Source organism: Mesocricetus auratus, unplaced genomic scaffold (assembly GCF_017639785.1).
Source record: "Mesocricetus auratus isolate SY011 unplaced genomic scaffold, BCM_Maur_2.0 Super-Scaffold_100013, whole genome shotgun sequence".
Classification (NCBI taxonomy): domain Eukaryota; kingdom Metazoa; phylum Chordata; class Mammalia; order Rodentia; family Cricetidae; genus Mesocricetus; species Mesocricetus auratus.
In genome coordinates, this window is record NW_024429196.1 from 1,073,720 (window position 1) to 1,092,515 (window position 18,796).

The 18,796-nt window shown below is 42.7% G+C and overlaps 1 long non-coding RNA gene across 2 annotated transcripts in view; it reads right to left on the bottom strand.

Moving 5' to 3' along the window:
* Nucleotides 1–11,293: 11,293 nt before the first annotated feature.
* The window catches only part of LOC121143461, a 33,080-nt gene continuing 25,577 nt past the window's right edge, over nt 11,294–18,796 (bottom strand). The window contains exons 2-3 of one of the 2 annotated variants that reach the window (XR_005880644.1): nt 16,742–16,862; nt 11,294–12,402 (exon numbers count right to left, since the gene is read on the bottom strand). This is a non-coding gene — a long non-coding RNA (uncharacterized LOC121143461). Of the gene's footprint in view, nt 12,403–16,741; nt 17,621–18,796 lie in introns of those variants that run through there. The other variant, XR_005880643.1, reaches the window with a different exon arrangement.

Genomic DNA, 18,796 nt, shown 5'->3' on the forward strand with positions numbered 1-18,796 from the left:
GTCTGTGCACCATGTGTGTGCCTAATGTCTGAAAAGGGCAGAAGAAGAAATCAGATCCCCTGGTCCCAGAGTCATAGACTGTTGTGACCTGCCATGTGGGTGCTGAGAATTGAACTTGGGTCTCCTGCAGAAGCAGCAAGTGCTTCTAATTACTGTGCCATCTCTTCAGGTCTTTTTGTGGGGACTCAGAATTCAAAGTTTTATATGCACTTCCAGTTAGTATTAAAATCCAGATTCTGTTTAGGTATAATATAGTCACAGGTGGTGTCAATGTGACTTCATTACAAGAAGTAAGGCTCTCCAAGTAAAATTATGACTGTGAAAGAGATGCATGGCTATTTTAAGCAACCCTTCCCTCCATCAAAAAGTATCTGAGATTCAGAGATCCATGGGAAGAACCCTTTCCACCTCTTCTGTGACAAAGACTTCTCCTAAGCTGCATTCCCCACACTGGGCTTCATTGCAAGGAGGCTGCTGCCTGGCCTACTGCTCTTGCAATTACTTTACAAATAATTCCATCACAGTGGGACAAAAACTAGTGACTGCTATTGATCAGTTTAAATAGGCTTTAGAAACATCCATTTCTTTTCACCATCCTAAGGTTGATGTTGCAAATAAGTATGACTAAAAATATTCGTGTGTGTGTGTGTGTATGTATGTCTGTGAGTGTGTGCCCACGTGTGTGTCTGTGAGTATGTGCCCACATGTGTGTGAGTGTATGTGTGTGTGTGTGTGCGTGTGAGTTCATAGAGATGCCAGAGAATATAATTAGATGTTTTTCTTTAGGAGCTATCTCCTTTCCTCCCTTAAGACTTTTATTTATTCATTTATTTATTTATTGGTTTGTTTATTTATTCATTTATTTTTGTTTTTGATGCATGTTTTTCACACTGGCCTGGAACACACTGTCTGACCCCTGAGCCCCAAGCATTGACCTGTCTCCAACACCCCAGCACTGGGATTACTAATGCACCCCACTGTGCTCAGCTTTTAAAATGAGAGTTTGGGCTCAAGCACAATAGTTTCTGTTGCAGACTCTTTTCAGTGCTAGTGATCAGTAGCTCTCCTTTCAGCTCCTCTTTGGACTGACAGTTAGGGCATACGTCTCTCCCTTGACCGTGACCTTATGCAGGTAATAGAAGAAAAGAGAATCTGTCACTCGTTCTTCCCCTTTAAGCAGTTCCACTCAGGGGTTGAGCAACAAATGCAGAAGTAAAGGAAAGCAGGAGAAAAATGGAAGCACTGGCACTGTGGGAGGGAATATTACTGTGTATTTTAAAGTTTGTGTGTGCATGTATGTATGTATATGCTGGAGAACATGCACATGCCTGTACATGTGTGTGTGGAGTCCAGATGGAGATAATAGGTATTTCCCTAGTGGTTGTTTTCCATCTCAACTTTTTGTTACTGTTTTTGTTTTTTCGAGACAGGATTTCTCTGTTCTCTGTGTAGCTTTGGAGCCTATTCTGGCACTTACTCTGTAGACCAGGCTGGTCCCGAACTCACAGAGATCCTCCTGCCTCTGCCTCCCCAGTGCTGGGATTAAAGGTGTGCACCACCAACGCCTGGCCCCATCTCAGTTGTTGAAAGGGCTTTTCACTTAACCTGGAGCTCAATAACTGGATAAGTTAAGTGGCCACTGATCATCCCTTTCCTAGCCTGTCCCGTGTTTAAAGGTGTGCTGCCATGCTTAGCTGCTGCTTGAGAGCTGAAAATCCTAACTCAGTACCTCATGCTTGCATGGTAGGTGCCAACTGAGCCTCTAGCTTTTTAAATTCTGTTTTAGAATTTAATATGTAGGGATCCAACTAACACAGGCAGCCAAAAGCGAGAAAAGAGTGTGTTTTAAGAAATGAAGCTTTCGCTGGGTGGTGGTGGCACACATCTTTAATCCTAGCACTCGGGAGAAAGAGGCAGGCAGATCTCTGCGAGTTTGAAACCAGCCTGATCTATGAGAGCGAGTTCCAGGACAACCTCCAAAGCCACAGAGAAACCCATGTGCCCCCATGACATTCTTAAGTTATAGCCTCTTTTTCTTTGATTAGGTAGCTGAGAGGAGCTGGAGGGAAAAAAGGGAGATGATTCAACTTCAATTAAGAACATATTTAAAATATAAATAAAATTTCTAAAATTTATAAAAAAAGAAAGAAAAAGTGATGCATGGCTGACCTGGATCTGTCACTGTGGCAGAAGGGAGGCAAGATGATGATGAAAAAGGAGCTGGAAGGTTTGAGTTCAGACTTGTGAGCAGAGTTTATTAGTTCTGTGGCCCACACAGGGCTCATATTTGCCAGCTTATTGTTCTCCAGTGTTTTAGGATATTTACTTGTTCATAGAAATACTAAAAGTATGAACTTTGAGATAAGAGACACAGTGGACTTATTTTCCAAAGTGAAAAGAACTCTCTGTGGCAGTTCTGATCAGAAAGGAAGCAAAGGAGGAGTATTTCTGTCTCAGGGTTTTTAATTGCTGTGAAAAGACACCCTGACCACTCAGTTCCTATAAAGGCATTTAATTAAGGGTGGACGATTTACAGTTTCAGAGGTTCAGTCCAATATATCATCATAATGGGGAACATGGCAGTGAGCAGGTACACACGGTGCTGGAGCGGAGAGTGCTACATCTTGTAGGCAACCGGAAGTCAACTGATTGTCACACTGAGTGAAGCTTGAGAAAAAGACCTCAAAGCCTATCACCACAGTGACAAACTTCCTCCAACAAGTCCACACCTCCTAATAGTGCCACTCCCCTTGGGGGGCATTTTCTTTCTAACTACCACAGTTCTCTACAGGGTTTTACACATGTAAAATTAGAAAATTTTGCCAGTCAGAAGATGTAGACACATTCAGTTATGTCTGAACTGACCTAACATGGACACTCATTCTGTCCCTCTAGATAATTGATGCATTTTACCACCTGGCCCCAGTGAACAGAAATGCACTCATGCTTACAGCTTGTTATAGGTTATTAATATATGTTTCATATCTCTGAGAAGCTAAAGGTGGCTGTTGGCAAAAGAGATATGTAAGGATTTACTTTGATTGCCTAGCTCATCTCAGATAGGTGAAGTATGACCAAGATGGCAGGAGGCTTAGGAAGACGAAGTGGTAACTCAAATTTTCTTAGAATGGTTTCAAGTTGAATTGTCAAAACTGATTTTAAAAGTTCCTTTACAAATATTCCTTTTGTAAGTATGTTTAGCCTTTTCTAGCTTTGCTACCAATGTCCTGGCCTGAGCTAAAACACCGCAATAAATAAAGAGGACTTGTGAGCGTTCTGTATTCCCTAAACAATAGTAACGTCTGAGGCAGAGGCGGTCAAATGGCAAGAGCACAGCAGGCCAGGGTCCATCTGTGCAGCCCATCTCAGTGGAAGCTCTGCTGCCTCAGCTCATGTCCAGTGTTCTGGCCAGAGCTGGGCTTGGTAATGGCCATGGTTCAGTTTCAGTTTGGAATCTTGGCACTGAAAATCTTGAATCTTTCTATTTGAATTCGTTTAATCCATCCTAGCCACTAAGACTAAGTCTAGGCTCACCTGCAGGGGGATCAAGGAAGCTACTTGCTCTCTCTTTTTTTTTTTAAGTTGTTTTGAGAGGTTTATATAATCTCAGTAAAAAACTTTATCCAAGCAATTTTATATTTCTAATTGAATCTGATACTCAACTAATCATCTGTGAAATATGAAAATATTACATATATATTTAATGCCTTGCACACTGGCAATACATGCATCCTGGATGATAGGGAATATTATTTTTGGTTACACTGTAAATTATATGACAAATACTTTTACATTTGATCTTATTAGAATAAATATGGTTAGACTATCAAAGCAATGTTTCCTTTTGCAAATAACTCTGTGTGTGTGTGTTCATGAGATTAATGTTGGCAGGTATATGCTGTGGTGCTATGTTGAGTTAATTGGATCAGAAGATGACTTTGAGTGTTTGTCTTTGCCTTCAATTTTCTTTGACATGAAATCTGTTTTGCTTCAGTGTCTATAACACATTGTTTGCAGAAAGGCTACTCTTTAAGCAATAGGACTGGAACTATAAAATTATAGATATTTTATTTTGAGAAATGTTGGGGCTAGAGTCAGGAGAATGATTCAACTGCATCTATAAGCAGTACATCTATAAGCAGGAAACTTTGTATAGGGAGTGGGACCAATGGACCAGAAGTATGAATGACACTGAAAAACAAGAGTCCCTAATAATGAGGTGATGAGAGGAAGAAGATTGGGATTAGGGAGGACTAAGAACGTTTGCTTTCTCTGTTTCCTAGGTCAATGCTCAAAGTGGTAGACAAGAGTCCAGGGAATGCTGAAGCAGCATGTACCAGTTGGGTCCCCAAAAGAAGGGTTTTGGTGATAATTAAAAAGCTGTGAAGTTGAGGAGGTGTTTGAAGGACTCCTAAGCCCAAATAAGGATCCTAGTTAATGATGGTGAATCTGTGTTAGACATACAGTTTGTTTCAATGGATGTGCAGAACTGAGCAGAAATGATGGTGGATCCATTGGAGATAAGGCTAGAAAAGTCTAGAATACTCTTATTGTCCAGGCTAGACTTCTGGGGCAATGAGACCACAGGTAACAGAAATATCATGTCTCAATCAATACCTTCCCATACCAGATCAGACCAGAGAAACAGGGCAGCAGAAACAATTAGTTCCAAACCACTTGCCTGCAGAATTTTGAACTAACTAAACAATTGTTGTTGTGAGACACTAAGTTGTAAGTAGAAAACTTAAAAGCTGATGTAGAAAAATCTAACAAATCCAAAGATCTCAAGGAAGACTAGAAAGCAGTAATTAAATGGTGTCTCAAAGGCTGCCTGTCTTTAATAATGACACAGATTATACCATCTCTATAAAGCAGTTACAGTAAATGGATATTTGATATCATTTCCCCACTTTTCTTAGTCTGTTGTACTGCTATAAAAAGTTGTCATAGACTGCTTAGTTCACAATGAAAAGTGATTAATTTGCTTCCTCATCCTGGAGGCTGGAAAGCCTGCATCTGCTGGGGACCATCTTCCTGTGTCATAACATAACAGAAGGCAGCACACAATGAGAGATCCAAGAGAACATGAGAGATGCAAAGAACTGAGCTCCCCTTCATAACAAACTCACTTCCACAACAGTGGACATCCCCTAGTTTAACTATGTTAATCCCCAAAGGAGAATTTAATCCTCAGGAGTTATTTCCATAGAATGGGCCACCTCCCAGCATTGCTGCATTGAGAATTGTGTCCCCAACACAAGGTCTCTGGGGGTGTTTCTATCATTGCACTTTCTCTCTTATCTGGACTCCAGGTGACCATATTATGACAAACAATGCAAACATACAGATTTGAGGGACTCTAAATATATCTTAAACTACACAACATTCTTTAAAATTTTAAATATTCTTATCATCTTACATAAGATTACAGTGAAATTTGAAAGACAGGAAATACATTTTATGTAGCAAGATGCTAGGAGTAGGTATTTACTTCTTGCAGTTCTGGCCACTGGGAAGTCCATGAACCAGGGGCAGGCATCCTGGTGATGAACAGCTCTGTCTATTTCTAGGCTAAGCTGATGCATGTCTGTGGGAATGAGGAGGACTAAGAGGGTTTTCACACCCAGAAGCCTTTTCAGAAGAGCATTAAGCCTGTCTATGAAGCTTCCTCCACAAGGTACCTTTATCTCTACCTTACCTCCCAATATCACTACCTTGTGGTTTGAGTATCCAGTGAGATCCACTGGGAAAACCGGTATTTCCTGTAAGAACAGTTTAATTGGAGAAAGCTTCTGGGTTAGGGATGGGGGTTTGTGCCCACCTCCCTCTCAGTGTTAGGATGTAGCAAGCTGCCGGTGTTCAAGGCTATGGTGCTACCATACTTCACAAGGATCCGAGGCTCAGGGCTAAGGAGAATGGTGTTTTATTATTACAAGGGTGGAGCCTTAAATACCAAAGGCAGGCATGGTGAAAAATCCCCAAGGTAGAAGCCTACGTTTCCAGGGTCCTCCAACAAAGGGTGGCCCCCATACAGGAATTAGCATTTAGACAAAGGATGGACAGAAAACAGGAACTTGCATGCAGGCGTGACTGGGAGGAGGGGGTGAGAAGTGTTTAGCCAAAAGCTCCTAGTAACAAGTGGTCAGCAGAACCCCCATGGGGGAAGGGTGCAACAAATCCCCCTTTTATATATAATTAAAAAATGAGCATCTGTCTTAGGTTGCCTGGGACGTTAACATCTATTTTACCCGTCATCGAGAAGTCTGTCCAGGCCTCATAAACCCTCTGTCTTAGGTTAATAGATGTCACCCAGGACATACCCATCATTGATAACTCATTTGTCTTGCTGGCTCAACCTGGCCTGCACTGAGGGGTTATCTGTTGACAAGGAAAGCATGCTCTGCTTTGTATGAAAACCCTGTTTTATGATGTTTTACTCTTTTGACTTTTTGAGCGGCCTACCAGCTCCCAAATAATTCACACATGGAGGTTCATTCTTAGTTATACTTGTCTAGCCTTAGTTTGTCTTGTTTTTTGCTGGGTTTTCTTACCTTAAAGTATCCGGGCTACCTTTTGCCGGTGGGCCTTTTCCTGATCTGACTTCTGTATATCTTACTTTCACTCTTACTCTGTGGCTGGCTGGCTGGCTGGCTGACCCCTGATGTCCTCCTCCCCTTGTTCTCTTGCCCCGCCTATTTATACTCTCTGCCTGCCAGCCCTTCCTAGCCTTGCTTCTACCTGGCTGTTGGCCATTCAACTCTTTATTAGAACCATCAAGTGTTTTAAACAGGTAAAGAATCACAGCCTCACAGAGTTAAATGTAGCATAAACAAAAGCAACACACTTTAAAATAATATTCTACCATAAGGACCCTATGTAGCTTTGACTTTTGCAAGTTCTGGGCATGTTGCCACAGTCTCTGTGAGTTCATACGTGTGCCAGTCCTGTTCATCTGGAAGGGCCTGGTTACTTGGTGTCATCCATTTCCACTGGCTCTTACAATCATTTTGCCTCCTCTTCCACATGGCTCCAGGAACCCTGAAGGGAGAGTTTTGATGAAGGCATTCCATTTATGACTAGTCTTCCAAAGTCCCTCAATTTCAGCACTTTTCCAATTGTGCGTCTCTGACTTAGTTCTTGTCTCCTGAGAGAAGTAACCCATTCCCTAAAAGACAAATATGGTCTATATTCTCTTTCTTGCAGATGTTAGTTTTTAAGTCTTTCAATCCTTATAACCATAGAGGTTAGGTACAGAGTAAGGGACCATCGGGGGGAGAGGATGTCCCAAGAAAGGAGAAATAGACTATATAGTGATGGAGAGACTGTGTGTGTGAGTGTGTGTGTGTGTGTGTGTGTGTGAGAGTGTGTGTGTGTGTGGTGTGTGCTTGTGTGTGTGTGTTTGTGTGTGTGTGTGAGTGTGTGTGTGGTGTGTGCTTGTGTGTGTGTGTGAGTGTGTGTGTGTGTGTGGTGTGTGTGTGTGAGTGTGTGTGTGTTTGTGTGTGTGTGTGTGAGAGTGTGTGTGTGTGTGGTGTGTGCTTGTGTGTGTGTGTGTGTGGTGTGTGTGTGTGTGAGTGTGTGTGTGTTTGTGTGTGTGTGTGTGAGAGTGTGTGTGTGTGTGGTGTGTGCTTGTGTGTGTGTGTGTGTGTGTGGTGTGTGTGTGAGTGTGTGTGTGTGTGTGTGTGTGTGTGTGGTGTGTGCTTGTGTGTGTGGCAGGGACTGAACTGGAAGGAATACATTGAGAGGGGGCAGGGAGATAGGGGTGAAGGCAGGAATATGGGGAAGGACAGCTAATACTAAGTGCTATTTAAGGGATCATTTTCAGTAGAAGCTTCTGAAAATATATATGTCTATGAAAGAAATCTAAATGGAATCAACTTATTTTTTTTCTGAGGCAAACATTACCCGATCAAATGCTCAGTGGATTTTGGATGAAACCAACAGGATTATGTTAAAACTTTCACAGTGAAAACATAAGAAACACACAACCAAGTACCAGGCCAAACTCTGGGAATCCAATCAAAGAGAGGGAGAAGGGAATGAATACATGAGTATGGGAAGCCAAGATCATGATGGAGAAATAAACAGACAGCTGAACCAAGCTCATGGGAACTCATGAACTCTAGACTGACAGCTGTGGAATCCCCATGGGACTGAGCTAGGCCTTCTGCTTGTGGGGAGACAGTTATGAAGCTTGGACTGTCACAGGAGCCCCTGGCTTTAGGATCAGGATTTAACCCTGGTACATGAGCTAGCTTGTTGGAGCCCATTCCCTATGGTGGGATGCCATGCTCAGCCTTAATGCATGGGAGAGGGTCTTGATCTTGCCCCCAACTTAATGTGCCAGACTTTGTTGACTCCTCATGGGAGCCCTTACCCATGAGGAGGAGTGGATAGGGGGTGGTTGTGGAGATGGGAGGGAGAACTGAGGTTGGAATGTAAAATGAAACTTAAAAAAATAAGTAAATTATATATAAAAAGAAAAACATAAGAAATAGAATAGCTTTGTAGTATATGAACACACATGGAAGATTTAGACCTCTGAATCCAAAGTTACTTTAAGGCTTTGATAATCCAGACATTAGGGTAGACATATGAACAGATATATAGATCACAGCTGTATATATATATATATATATATATATATATATCACAGTAATAGGGTAAATAGACAGCACAAGAGACAGTATCAGAATTACATAATATGTTTGAGAAGTTGTCATCACAGGTAAATTGGGAGGTCACATTTATTATAAAAGGTTGTTGGAACTATGGATCATCTTTATGGATAAAATGAACATTTGATTATTATTTTACACCATAGTCAGAGAACAGACAGACTAATATGACTTACAAACCACAGCTCTCATAATCCTTGAATTACTGTAAGACTATTGCTTTGGATAGAGTTTAGAAAATGATCTCACAAAAGAGGACATCAGTGAGCATCAAACTTCATTAGCATAAAAGTTTGAATACATGGAACAAGGCTACAGTGATAAAACTTCAAGCCACCAACTGGCAAAGACATTTATGAAGCATTTACCTCACAGCGTATCTAAGTGTGAAAAGCACATTTCTGACCTGAAAACAAGATAAAGAATGGAGTGTCTGCATAGATTTGTGTGGACACTTAGCACAATATAAAATGGTACAGCTATTTGTAAATCAAGATGGGGGTACCTCATAAAGTTAAATGTGTCTTTACACAATGCTCAGGCCCACTTCTCAGTGATTACCTGCCACTAGGAAGACATATTCACGTGGACTAACATTAGAACAGGAAACAGTTATTCCTTCCTTGTTGAATAGTAAACTGTGGGGAATCACTCCTACAAAAAGAAGTAAACTGCTTACTACACATGCATGGCTGTAGGGGAGGCCTCAAAACTGTGCTACATGAAGAAGCAAAATTGGAAGGCTGCATACAGTGTGATCGTATCTGTGCAAATTAGAACCTTATAGTGACAATGTAGATTCATAATTGAGGTTAAGACTCAGGGAGAGACCTAAGGCAAATGGCTATGCAGAAAATTTGAGTTTAAGGAAGCATCTATATTATCACTGTCTTATCCAAACTGCAGATGTCAATGGTAGCATGAAAATGTCAGTCTACATTTTGTTTTGGTTCAATGCTCACAATTTATTATACAGCTATTTTCAGTTTAGTTAGTAGCAGAGTCTTCTGGGATAGTAATTAAGATTCAAAGAATTGATCTTTCAGATTCAGCTACTGTCATCCTGGGTGTTGGGCCCATGGAGCAGGAAGCTGCATCTTCACCAGCAGCTGAGGGGCTCCTCTATGTGCAGATGACCAGCTTATAAATTTGGAACTGTGGAGCCCCTGAATAGAACCCAGAAGCTGGGAAATCCCCCGAGTAAAGACTTAATCCAATTTTACACTTTAAAAAGTTTGCAAACATGACTGTCTGAACAATAACACTTGAGATTCAACTTTGTAGAATTTTCAAGTTCAGGAGCAGCCATACTTCAACAAGCCTTTGATCCTTGGGTTGACAAGTTGTTAGGAAACCGTGAGCCACGGAGAGCATGTAAAGTAACATTGAGACAGGGACATCTCATAGGGGTCTCATTTACTTTAGGACCACAGTTAGTCAAAGCCAGGATCTGGAATGTTCTTGCAAGATGTCTGTTGTGGAGGGAAAGCCAATGAAGCAAACCTGCGAAACATTTCTGGTCCAGGACTGAATGTCAGGGATGCATTGCCAGCCTTGAGGAACTCAAGAAAGGAGGTCTCAAGCTGTACTCTGAGAGGAAGCAAGACAGTGACCCTGTGAAGAGGGTAGCCAAGTTAGAGAAGTTGTAGAATACTCTGGGGTGGAGTATCCATCATTCCTGAGGTGAGATCTGGGTGAGGTGATGGCCTGCCCCGCCAGTACTGAGCTGTTACATTAGTGGTCTAAGTGAGGGTGGATCCTGGAATGTACGTAGATTAGGAAAGCAGTACCCTGTAAGATAGGTGACTTCTCCAGGATTGCTTCCCACTCTCACATACCCCTTCCCTCCTTCTACCCTAAACCCTTGTCCCTGAAACTTTTCAACTGTTACAAGACTGCTAAGGGATGCTGGGAGAAACAGCTCTGGGGGTAGTGTGGTGGTATTTGGGTGGGACCTCTCAAGAAGGGGAGGGAAGGGGAGGGGGCCAGGCCTCTCTTACCCAACCTAGGCTGAGTTTCCCTTCCTGCACTCTCTCAGTCTGAATCTGCTGCTTTCCCTGCAGCTGTGGCTTTGCTTTTCCTGCCCATTATCCCACTGTGGAGTTCCCTTTGCACTCCTGAGTCTGACGCTTTCTTCTCTGCATTGCTCTTCTTTCTGACATACAATTCTTCCTTGATTTCCAAAAGCATGCATGCTCTTAGCCAACCGCTCTGTACCCCAAGATGCATGTAACATGAGGGGTAGAGGCTTCTGAGCTCCTTGGGCTCTTCTTTCCAAGGAATATTTAGCTCCTGTCTCAGAGTGATGCTACTGAAGGGTCAGCCTGGTGAAATAACTGTAGAGTGTGCACACTCTGCGTAAGAAATAGTGCAGGGACTACTGATACTGATTGTGCAGCATCACAGAAATGGGTACAGGACCCTTCTAAGGCTGGTCACCAGCCATTGCACAGCTCCTTTCCCAGGGAGTCAGTCAAGCCTGCTACAAAGTCCTCAAACAGGTCAAACAAGAACACTGAGTGCAGTTCTGCCCTACCTAGCACCAGCACTACAGTATTTCCCACGGATTCGGGTAAGGGGCTGAGGATTTAAATAAAGACAAGACAGCGGGTCACTCATGCAAGGAGAATGCCGTTTATTACAACAAGAGGGGAGCCTTATATACCAGTCAGCAGGCACAGTGGAAAACTACCCAGGCCGGAAGTTTACGTTCCCAGGTCCATCTGGCAATCATGCATGGGTGGATAACAGGAACTTGTGGTCAGGCCTTCTCAGAAGGAGGGGAACAGGATGTTTTTGCTAAATAAGCTCCTAGTCACAAGCTGGTCAGCAGATCCCTGTGGCGGAAGGGCCCAACAGGTCCCATATATATAAATGAGCATCTGTGTTAGGTTACCTGGGACATCCACATCTGCTTTGCCCATCATTGAAAAGTCTGCCCAGGCCTCGAAGACCCTCTGTCTTAGGTTGACAGATGTCTCCCAAGTCTTATTGATTGTTCACTTGTTCTGCAGGCTCATCCAGGCCTCCTATGCTGAGGGGTTATCTGCTGTCAAGGAAAGCCTTATTTGCTTTTTGTGAAAATGACACTGGGCTTGTGGCTTTCCCACAAGGTAAAGGCAGATTAAGGCTAAAGCTGTGCTGCCCAGGGCCATAATCTGAGGGCTAATGACCCACTCCATTTCTTAATTAATCAACCTGCTAGTTGCAGTCTCCTTAAGAGGGGGTCTCCCGAAAGGGGAGGAACCCTGATTTCACTAATCTTAATAATTTGATTAGCCAATTGAGACATGTAATTTGTGAAATTGACATTAGAGAAGTTCGCTGATTAAGATTTAAAGTGCCCAATTGTACTAGAGAATTGATATTATTCTGGGAACTTAAGGCAGAGGCAAACTCCCTTAAGAGCTTATCCAGTGTGCCTGCTGTGGCAACTGACTGAGAGATAGCGATGCCAGAAATTGTAACTGCTGTGGAGACAGCTGCCAACAGCGGCTGCAATGGCCATGATGCCAAGATCTCTCTTATGTCATGTAAGGATGAGCTGGTTCTCTCCTGAGTGTTCCGCTGGTGTAGGCATGATACCAGGAACATATTTCACCACTCCAACAGCTTCTCCAGTGGCATCATGACAGGTAAGTTCCTCATGAAGGCCCAATGGCTGGTGTGTATCAGCAGGAACAGGGTGCACACAATGTTCCAGAACCCAAACTGGGAACTCGACATCCTGTGGGAAGACACAAACAGATCCCCAGACCCACACAAAAATCAGATCTAGCCCTTTCCAAAGGTCCAAAGGAAGGTCTTTCCATTTATCTAGAGGTTTTTGCTGTGTGTTGTGCCCAAGTTGCAAAGTCCCCAGAGACCACCAGGAAGGCAGACCCACTAAACTGTAAAAGCAAGGTTTTAATTGTATTGATTGTTCATCCAACCATGACAGGGACCCCATCTAGCAAGCTGATGCAGCAGCCTCCAGAGGGAGTGAAGTTCCCTGTCTACTGCTAGGTTTTAAAGACAAAAGTTACAGGATTATATCAGTAGATACGGGTTGGTTTCTGATTGGTTGACATTTGGGAATAATTAGGAGCATTTCTCAAAGTCATAATTTGGCATGAAACACATGTGTACCAATTATTTTCATTGGTCAGTGCTGAGAGGGAACATTTTGTAGTTTCTATGGCATTGTCTTGTTACTTGAAGGTGGCCTGTTATACATAGATACCAATAGTTTTTGGAACTATATCCTGGAGACTACAGGGCAGGTTTTGATCTCCCCTGGAGTTTTTTTGTGGCCAAACAGTTCCCAGGAACCAAGTATCTAGGAGGCTGTGGGGGTGGGGGGTGTCTGGAGTTTCTTTGTGTTCAGTTTTGGCTCTAGACTCCAGGAGGCCAGAGGATCTGGAGTTTCCTTGTGTCAGAGGCCTACATGTCTTTTCTGTAGCCTGTCATGGTTGCTAAAACAGGGGCTCAGTGAGAGTCTGGCCCATTTATTTCTAAATTATTAGAAGTGAAGCCTTTGAGTTTAGTTTACCTTTCACTGTGCAGAGGACCACCAATGATGATCTGCCACGGAGTTACCAGAAGCATCCACAATTAAAAAATTTAAAATATAGAGAATAAGTGATAGAGTAGAGTGAGGGGAGCCAAGGTGACCCTCAAGGTCCCCCTTCTTTACTTTAGCTAAATAGGCTTTCAAACTGTGATGGACACATTCCACCGTAGCCTGCCCTTGGGGGTTGCAAGGAATACCAGTCTTTGGCATAATTTCAAAATCTTGACAAAAATGAATGAAACCTCTGCTGACACAGGTGGGGCCATTATTTGTCTTATTTTGACTTGGGACCCCCATGTAAGCAAAAGCTGGTAGATAGTGGCTCTTAACATCTTTCACCAGAATGGGCAGAGGCGAATATCAGGTGGGAAAAAGTATCTACAGAAACATGGACAAATTGCAATTTACCAAAGGATGGCACATGGGTCACATCCATCTGCCACATGTGATTGGGCAAAAGTCCTCGGGGATTAACTCCCAAGTGAGGCACAGGAAGAAATGTGACACACAGAGGGCAATTCTTTACTATTTGGACAGCTTGTTCTTTGGTTATCCCAGTGTGAAAGCGTAAGGACCCTGTGCTGAGATGAAAGCACTTATGCAAGGATTGTGCTTTAGTGAGCTCTTATGAAACCACACTGATTTGAGGATACCTGTTGGCCATGCGATTTCCTTCACTGAAGGGTCCTTGGCAAAGGTGTTGGTTAGTGCCTCTGTGGTGAAGAGTTGTAGAGCCAAGGCCAGGACTAAAAGTTCGGCCATTTGGGCAGAAGCTGTAGCAATTCTGGCTGTCTTAATGATGGGATAAGATACAACTACAGCTCTACCCTTTGAAGAATGGTCCGTGAAAACTACTGGCTCCTTGGAAACAGACTGAGAGACTGCAATCTTTGGGAAAAATCAAAGGATGCACCTTAAAAAAGAAACCAAATTATTGGATGGGTAATGATTATCAAAGTCACTCTTGGTACCAGAGAGAAAAATGGTCCAATCACAGCTATTATTTTGTAGCCACTCTATTTGTTGATGGGACAAGGGTGTAACAACATGATTTGGCTCCCTACCAAAAGTTTGTAAGGCAACGTTTTGTGCTTTAAATAGGAGTGCAACTATATCTTGGGAATAGGATACCATTGATCTAGATGGGGAGGCTTGAGAATGAACCCAAAGAATAGGACCCATAGGAGCATGAGCAGAACAAAACACTAATAATTTTAAAGGATGGGAATAATCTACATAATCCAAAGGAACCCTTCTAAGGCCATTTCAATTAAATGAATGCACTCTCATCCTGCTGTAGTAAGGACTTGAGGAGAGTTGGGATCTGAATCACCTTGTAAAATATCAAAAAGAGGTTTAAGTTGACCAGTAGTAATTTTTAAACTAGGTCTGAATCCAATTGGTATCTCCTAGAAACTTTTGAAAATCATTTAAAGTTTAAGGGTATCTAGCCGAAGACTAATCTTTAGAGGGCACACTCTGTTATGAAGCAAGGGATGTCCTAGATAATGATATGGAAACTCTTTTTGTACTTTCTATGGTGTTATCCACAAGCCAGTCAATCCTAAGGTGGTCTGAAGATCCCTACAGGTAGATAGCAATAGCTTTTCTTTTGGCACAGCAGACAATATATCATCTATATAATGGATCATATACAGTTGAGGATATTTTTGTCTGACTGGCTTTGTAGCCTGAGAAACACTAGCTTGGCATATGGTGGGGCTATTGGCCGTGCCTTGAAGCAGAACTACCCAATGATATCTCTTATAAGGTTCTCTTAAAGATGGAACACAGAAAGGAAAGTGGTGACAATCAGCAGGATGTAAAGGAATGGTGAAAAAACAATCTTTTAAATCTATCACAAGCAAGTGCCAGTTTTTTGGGACAGCCACAGGGGTTGGCAACCCTGATTGAGTGACATCCATGAGCATCATGGTCTCATTAACCTGTCTCAGGTCTTGTATCAGCCTCCATTCACCTGATTTTTTTCCTAATAACAAATATGGGAGTATTCCAGGGAGAGGTAGAGGGGACAATATGACCAGCATCGAGTTGTTTCTGAACCAGGGCATGAGCAGTCTCCAACTTTACTTTGGATAGGGACCATTGTTCTACCCAAACAGGTTCATCGTTTTTCCAGGTGAATTGGAGGTTTGTGAGCCTGCAGAACAATGGCTCCCATTAAAAATGCCCCAGAACCTTTCCGGTCTCCAGGGAATCTCTGCACCTGGGGCTTATCAGACACGGGCAGGGGTTGCCCTGTAAATTCTTTCCAATCCCTTTGCCTGGGCAATAGCCTTGCTCCCTAAGCATATGCTGTATAGGAGGTGTGTTCAACATAGCTTCCATGGCTTCTAGGATATCTCTGCCTCAAAGATTGTTCGGGATGTGAGGCAAAGCCACTGAGATCTGCGCATATACCACAGGGTCGTAAATAATTTGTGGGCCTAGGGCTGCATAGGCTCCTGTGCCAGTAAGCATTTCTAAATTTCTTCTGGGGAGACCAGCAGCCGTGTTGTGCTGCGCTGTTTGGTTACATAGTTTTTGGTATTGACCCCTCCAAATCAAATAATCTCCCCTGACAGTTTAGAATGACATAATTGTTGCCAAACACTGGGGGTACAATTCAAAGCTGCAAAGGATTCAAAACTTGCCAGAGTGAAAGGGGCATGAGGCCCGTATGCCATAGCTGCCTCCTTCAGCTGTTTTATATCCTTAATGTTAAGAGGGGTATGTTCTCTCTGACTCTGGCCTTGAGGATTAACTGTCTCTATAACTGGGAACATCACTCCACCCCTCTGCTCTTCAGGAGAGTCTGAAGGAAGAAGAGAGAGATAGAATTCTTGGATTACAAGCAGGGGGGATGCGGCTCAAGGGATTTTCTAAGTGTAGGCTTTAATTTGAGGATGTCCTTCTTTTTTATTTTATTTTATTTTCCAGTTTAAATTTAGATAAGAAACAAGGTTGCTTCACAAGTCAGTTCCAGGTCCCTCTCCCTTTCCCTCCCCTCCTCCCGTGCCCTCCCCCCAGCCCCCCCCCCCAGGATGTCCTTCTTGAGTTGAAGTTCATCACCTTCCTCAGCCTCATCCCCTGAAGAGGAGAGAGAGGACTCAGAGGAAGAAACATCAGAAGCTTGAAGTGACTTAACAGACTCTTGGTCCTGAGCTTCTGCAAAGGCAGTTCTGGCTTCCCCCGACCTGCTCTCTCAAGTTCACATTATCACTAAGAAGCGCGTCCTTGACGAGATGCCACAGAGAAAAGGTAGCAATTGGTATGCTATTTGGTCCTTCTTTTTGTAATGTCTTTTGTAGATCTCCCTTCACCTACTCCCAATCAGGGATATTGAGGTCACTAGAGACCAAAAACCAAGGACTGACCTCACGTACAATTTTCAAGAAGCATTTTGCTGTCTTAGTTTGATACCTGTGCTTGGCATTTTTAACAATCGGACTAGTTGGTCCATCATAAGAGAGTGGGAACTAGCGGCACCATGTTCAACACACTAGCTCCTTACCTTAATGAGAATGCTGGCCAGCCTTCACGGGTGACCCTTCAGCATTTATCCTTCTTTTCTGATCTTGATGGGACCTCCATTTGTAGTGCCAGCAATATGTCTCACAGATTCGGGTAAGGGGCTGAGGATTTAAATAAAGACAAGACAGCGGGTCACTCATGCAAGGAGAATGCCGTTTATTACAACAAGAGGGGAGCCTTATATACCAGTCAGCAGGCACAGTGGAAAACTACCCAGGCTGGAAGTTTACGTTCCCAGATCCATCTGACCATCATTTGTGGGTGGATAACAGGAACTTGTGGTCAGGCCTTCTCAGAAGGAAGGGAACAGGATGTTTTTGTTAAATAAGCTCCTAGTCACAAGTTGGTTAGCAGATCCCCATGGGGGAAGGGTCCAACAACCCTAGAGTCTCTCAAATATAGGAGGTTAACACAATTTGGGAAGTATCTTTGAATTAATGATGGTACTAGGGATGTAAAAAAGACAGGATAGTTCAAGAATATAGATGTTTGTTTTGCTCTGTGGCACTGGAGGTGGAAGCCAGAGTCTCACACATACTAGGTAAGTATTCCACATTCATTTACATCTTTTAGCCTTCAAGAATACTTTCTTGAACTTAGAAGCATGAGGGTTCTATGGGGTTCACGATACCCATTGAAGACATCATTTCAAAGCATCTTGACTAATAATCTCCTATTGTTGACACTTTCATTCTCAAATCTGATACTCAGATCTTCACTGTTACACTTGGATTACCATAGTAACTGTATCAAATCATCATAAAAATGTGAGTTTCAGGTGGTACATTTAATTACTGCTTCAAATTCTGTACTTTTTGCTTTCTAACAAATGCTTACTGTTAAACTGAAGTTCACCCAAATGTCCATGCTTTGTATTAATCCTCCACCTCTTCTGTTACCTGGACCTTTAAATTTTTCAGTTTTCAAATATTTTCATAATGTTAGTTATTAACACTCTTTCAGACTCTTAGGTGGCCTATTAGTTTAAACAATTTTTTCATTCTCTCTCTGTCTTGCTCTCACTTTACAAAGGTAAGCTTCAAGCCTACAATGTAAATTGGCTTCTGAAGGTTGTAGAACACCAAGCTTGGCAGCTCCAGGTACTAAGAACAACAGAAAGGATTACCTCAGTCTTAGTATGCTCTGAAAACATTTTTTCTTCCTTAAATGTCTCTGTGAGAAACTGAAATCTTCATTTTCTATTCAACCACAGTAGCAAACAACTGTCTCAGTGATTCTCCTGCACCATAAGTTGAGTGGACCGAGGCTGTGACTTCTCAGAGCTGGTGATGACCTAGAGCAGCAGCATCTAAGGCTCACCAGGGAATGGCTGAGTTTTAAACTGCTGTTCTCACCACTCAGTCTACCTCAGGCTATAGATGCCAGCCACACACACTCTTCTAGCCTTTCCCCACCCTCCCTTTCTCCCTCCTCCCTTTCTTTTTCTCTTTCTTCCTTCCTTCCATCCTTCCTTCCTTCTTTTTTTTGAGCCAGGTCTTATGTATCTCAGGTAATTGGCTATGTAACCAAAGATGAACTCAAATTCCTGATCCTCCTACCTCTGAGATCTCGTAATTGTGGAGATTACAGACATGAACAATGCACAACCACTGGACATTTTTGTGCTTTCTTCATTTGGAGGTGGAATGAACAAGAGTAGAAGGAATACTTTTCCAGCTCTTATTTCAATAGAAATGTGATTTAAAAGCAAATGACATTTCATGTGCCCACAGTCATCCAAATTTGCTTCTTAAAGGTATGCTTCATTCCTTTCAGGGCTATTTGCCAAGTGAACATGGCATTGAGCACATGCTTTTCCAAAGGTTTGTGAGTGCAAGGCCTGGCGCACTTCTGGCTATTTACGTTTGCCAGTACTAGTGAAGGCACATGGTAGCATTGGGTAGGAAAAAACATGGCAGCTAGCTTTGATGGATTATGAGAGCTACTTGCTTTGTTGGATTAATCATGCAGGCCCTCTTGGGAGATAGAAGGACTGCTAAAGGACTATTAAAAGTTTTAGTTAATGCTTCTCACA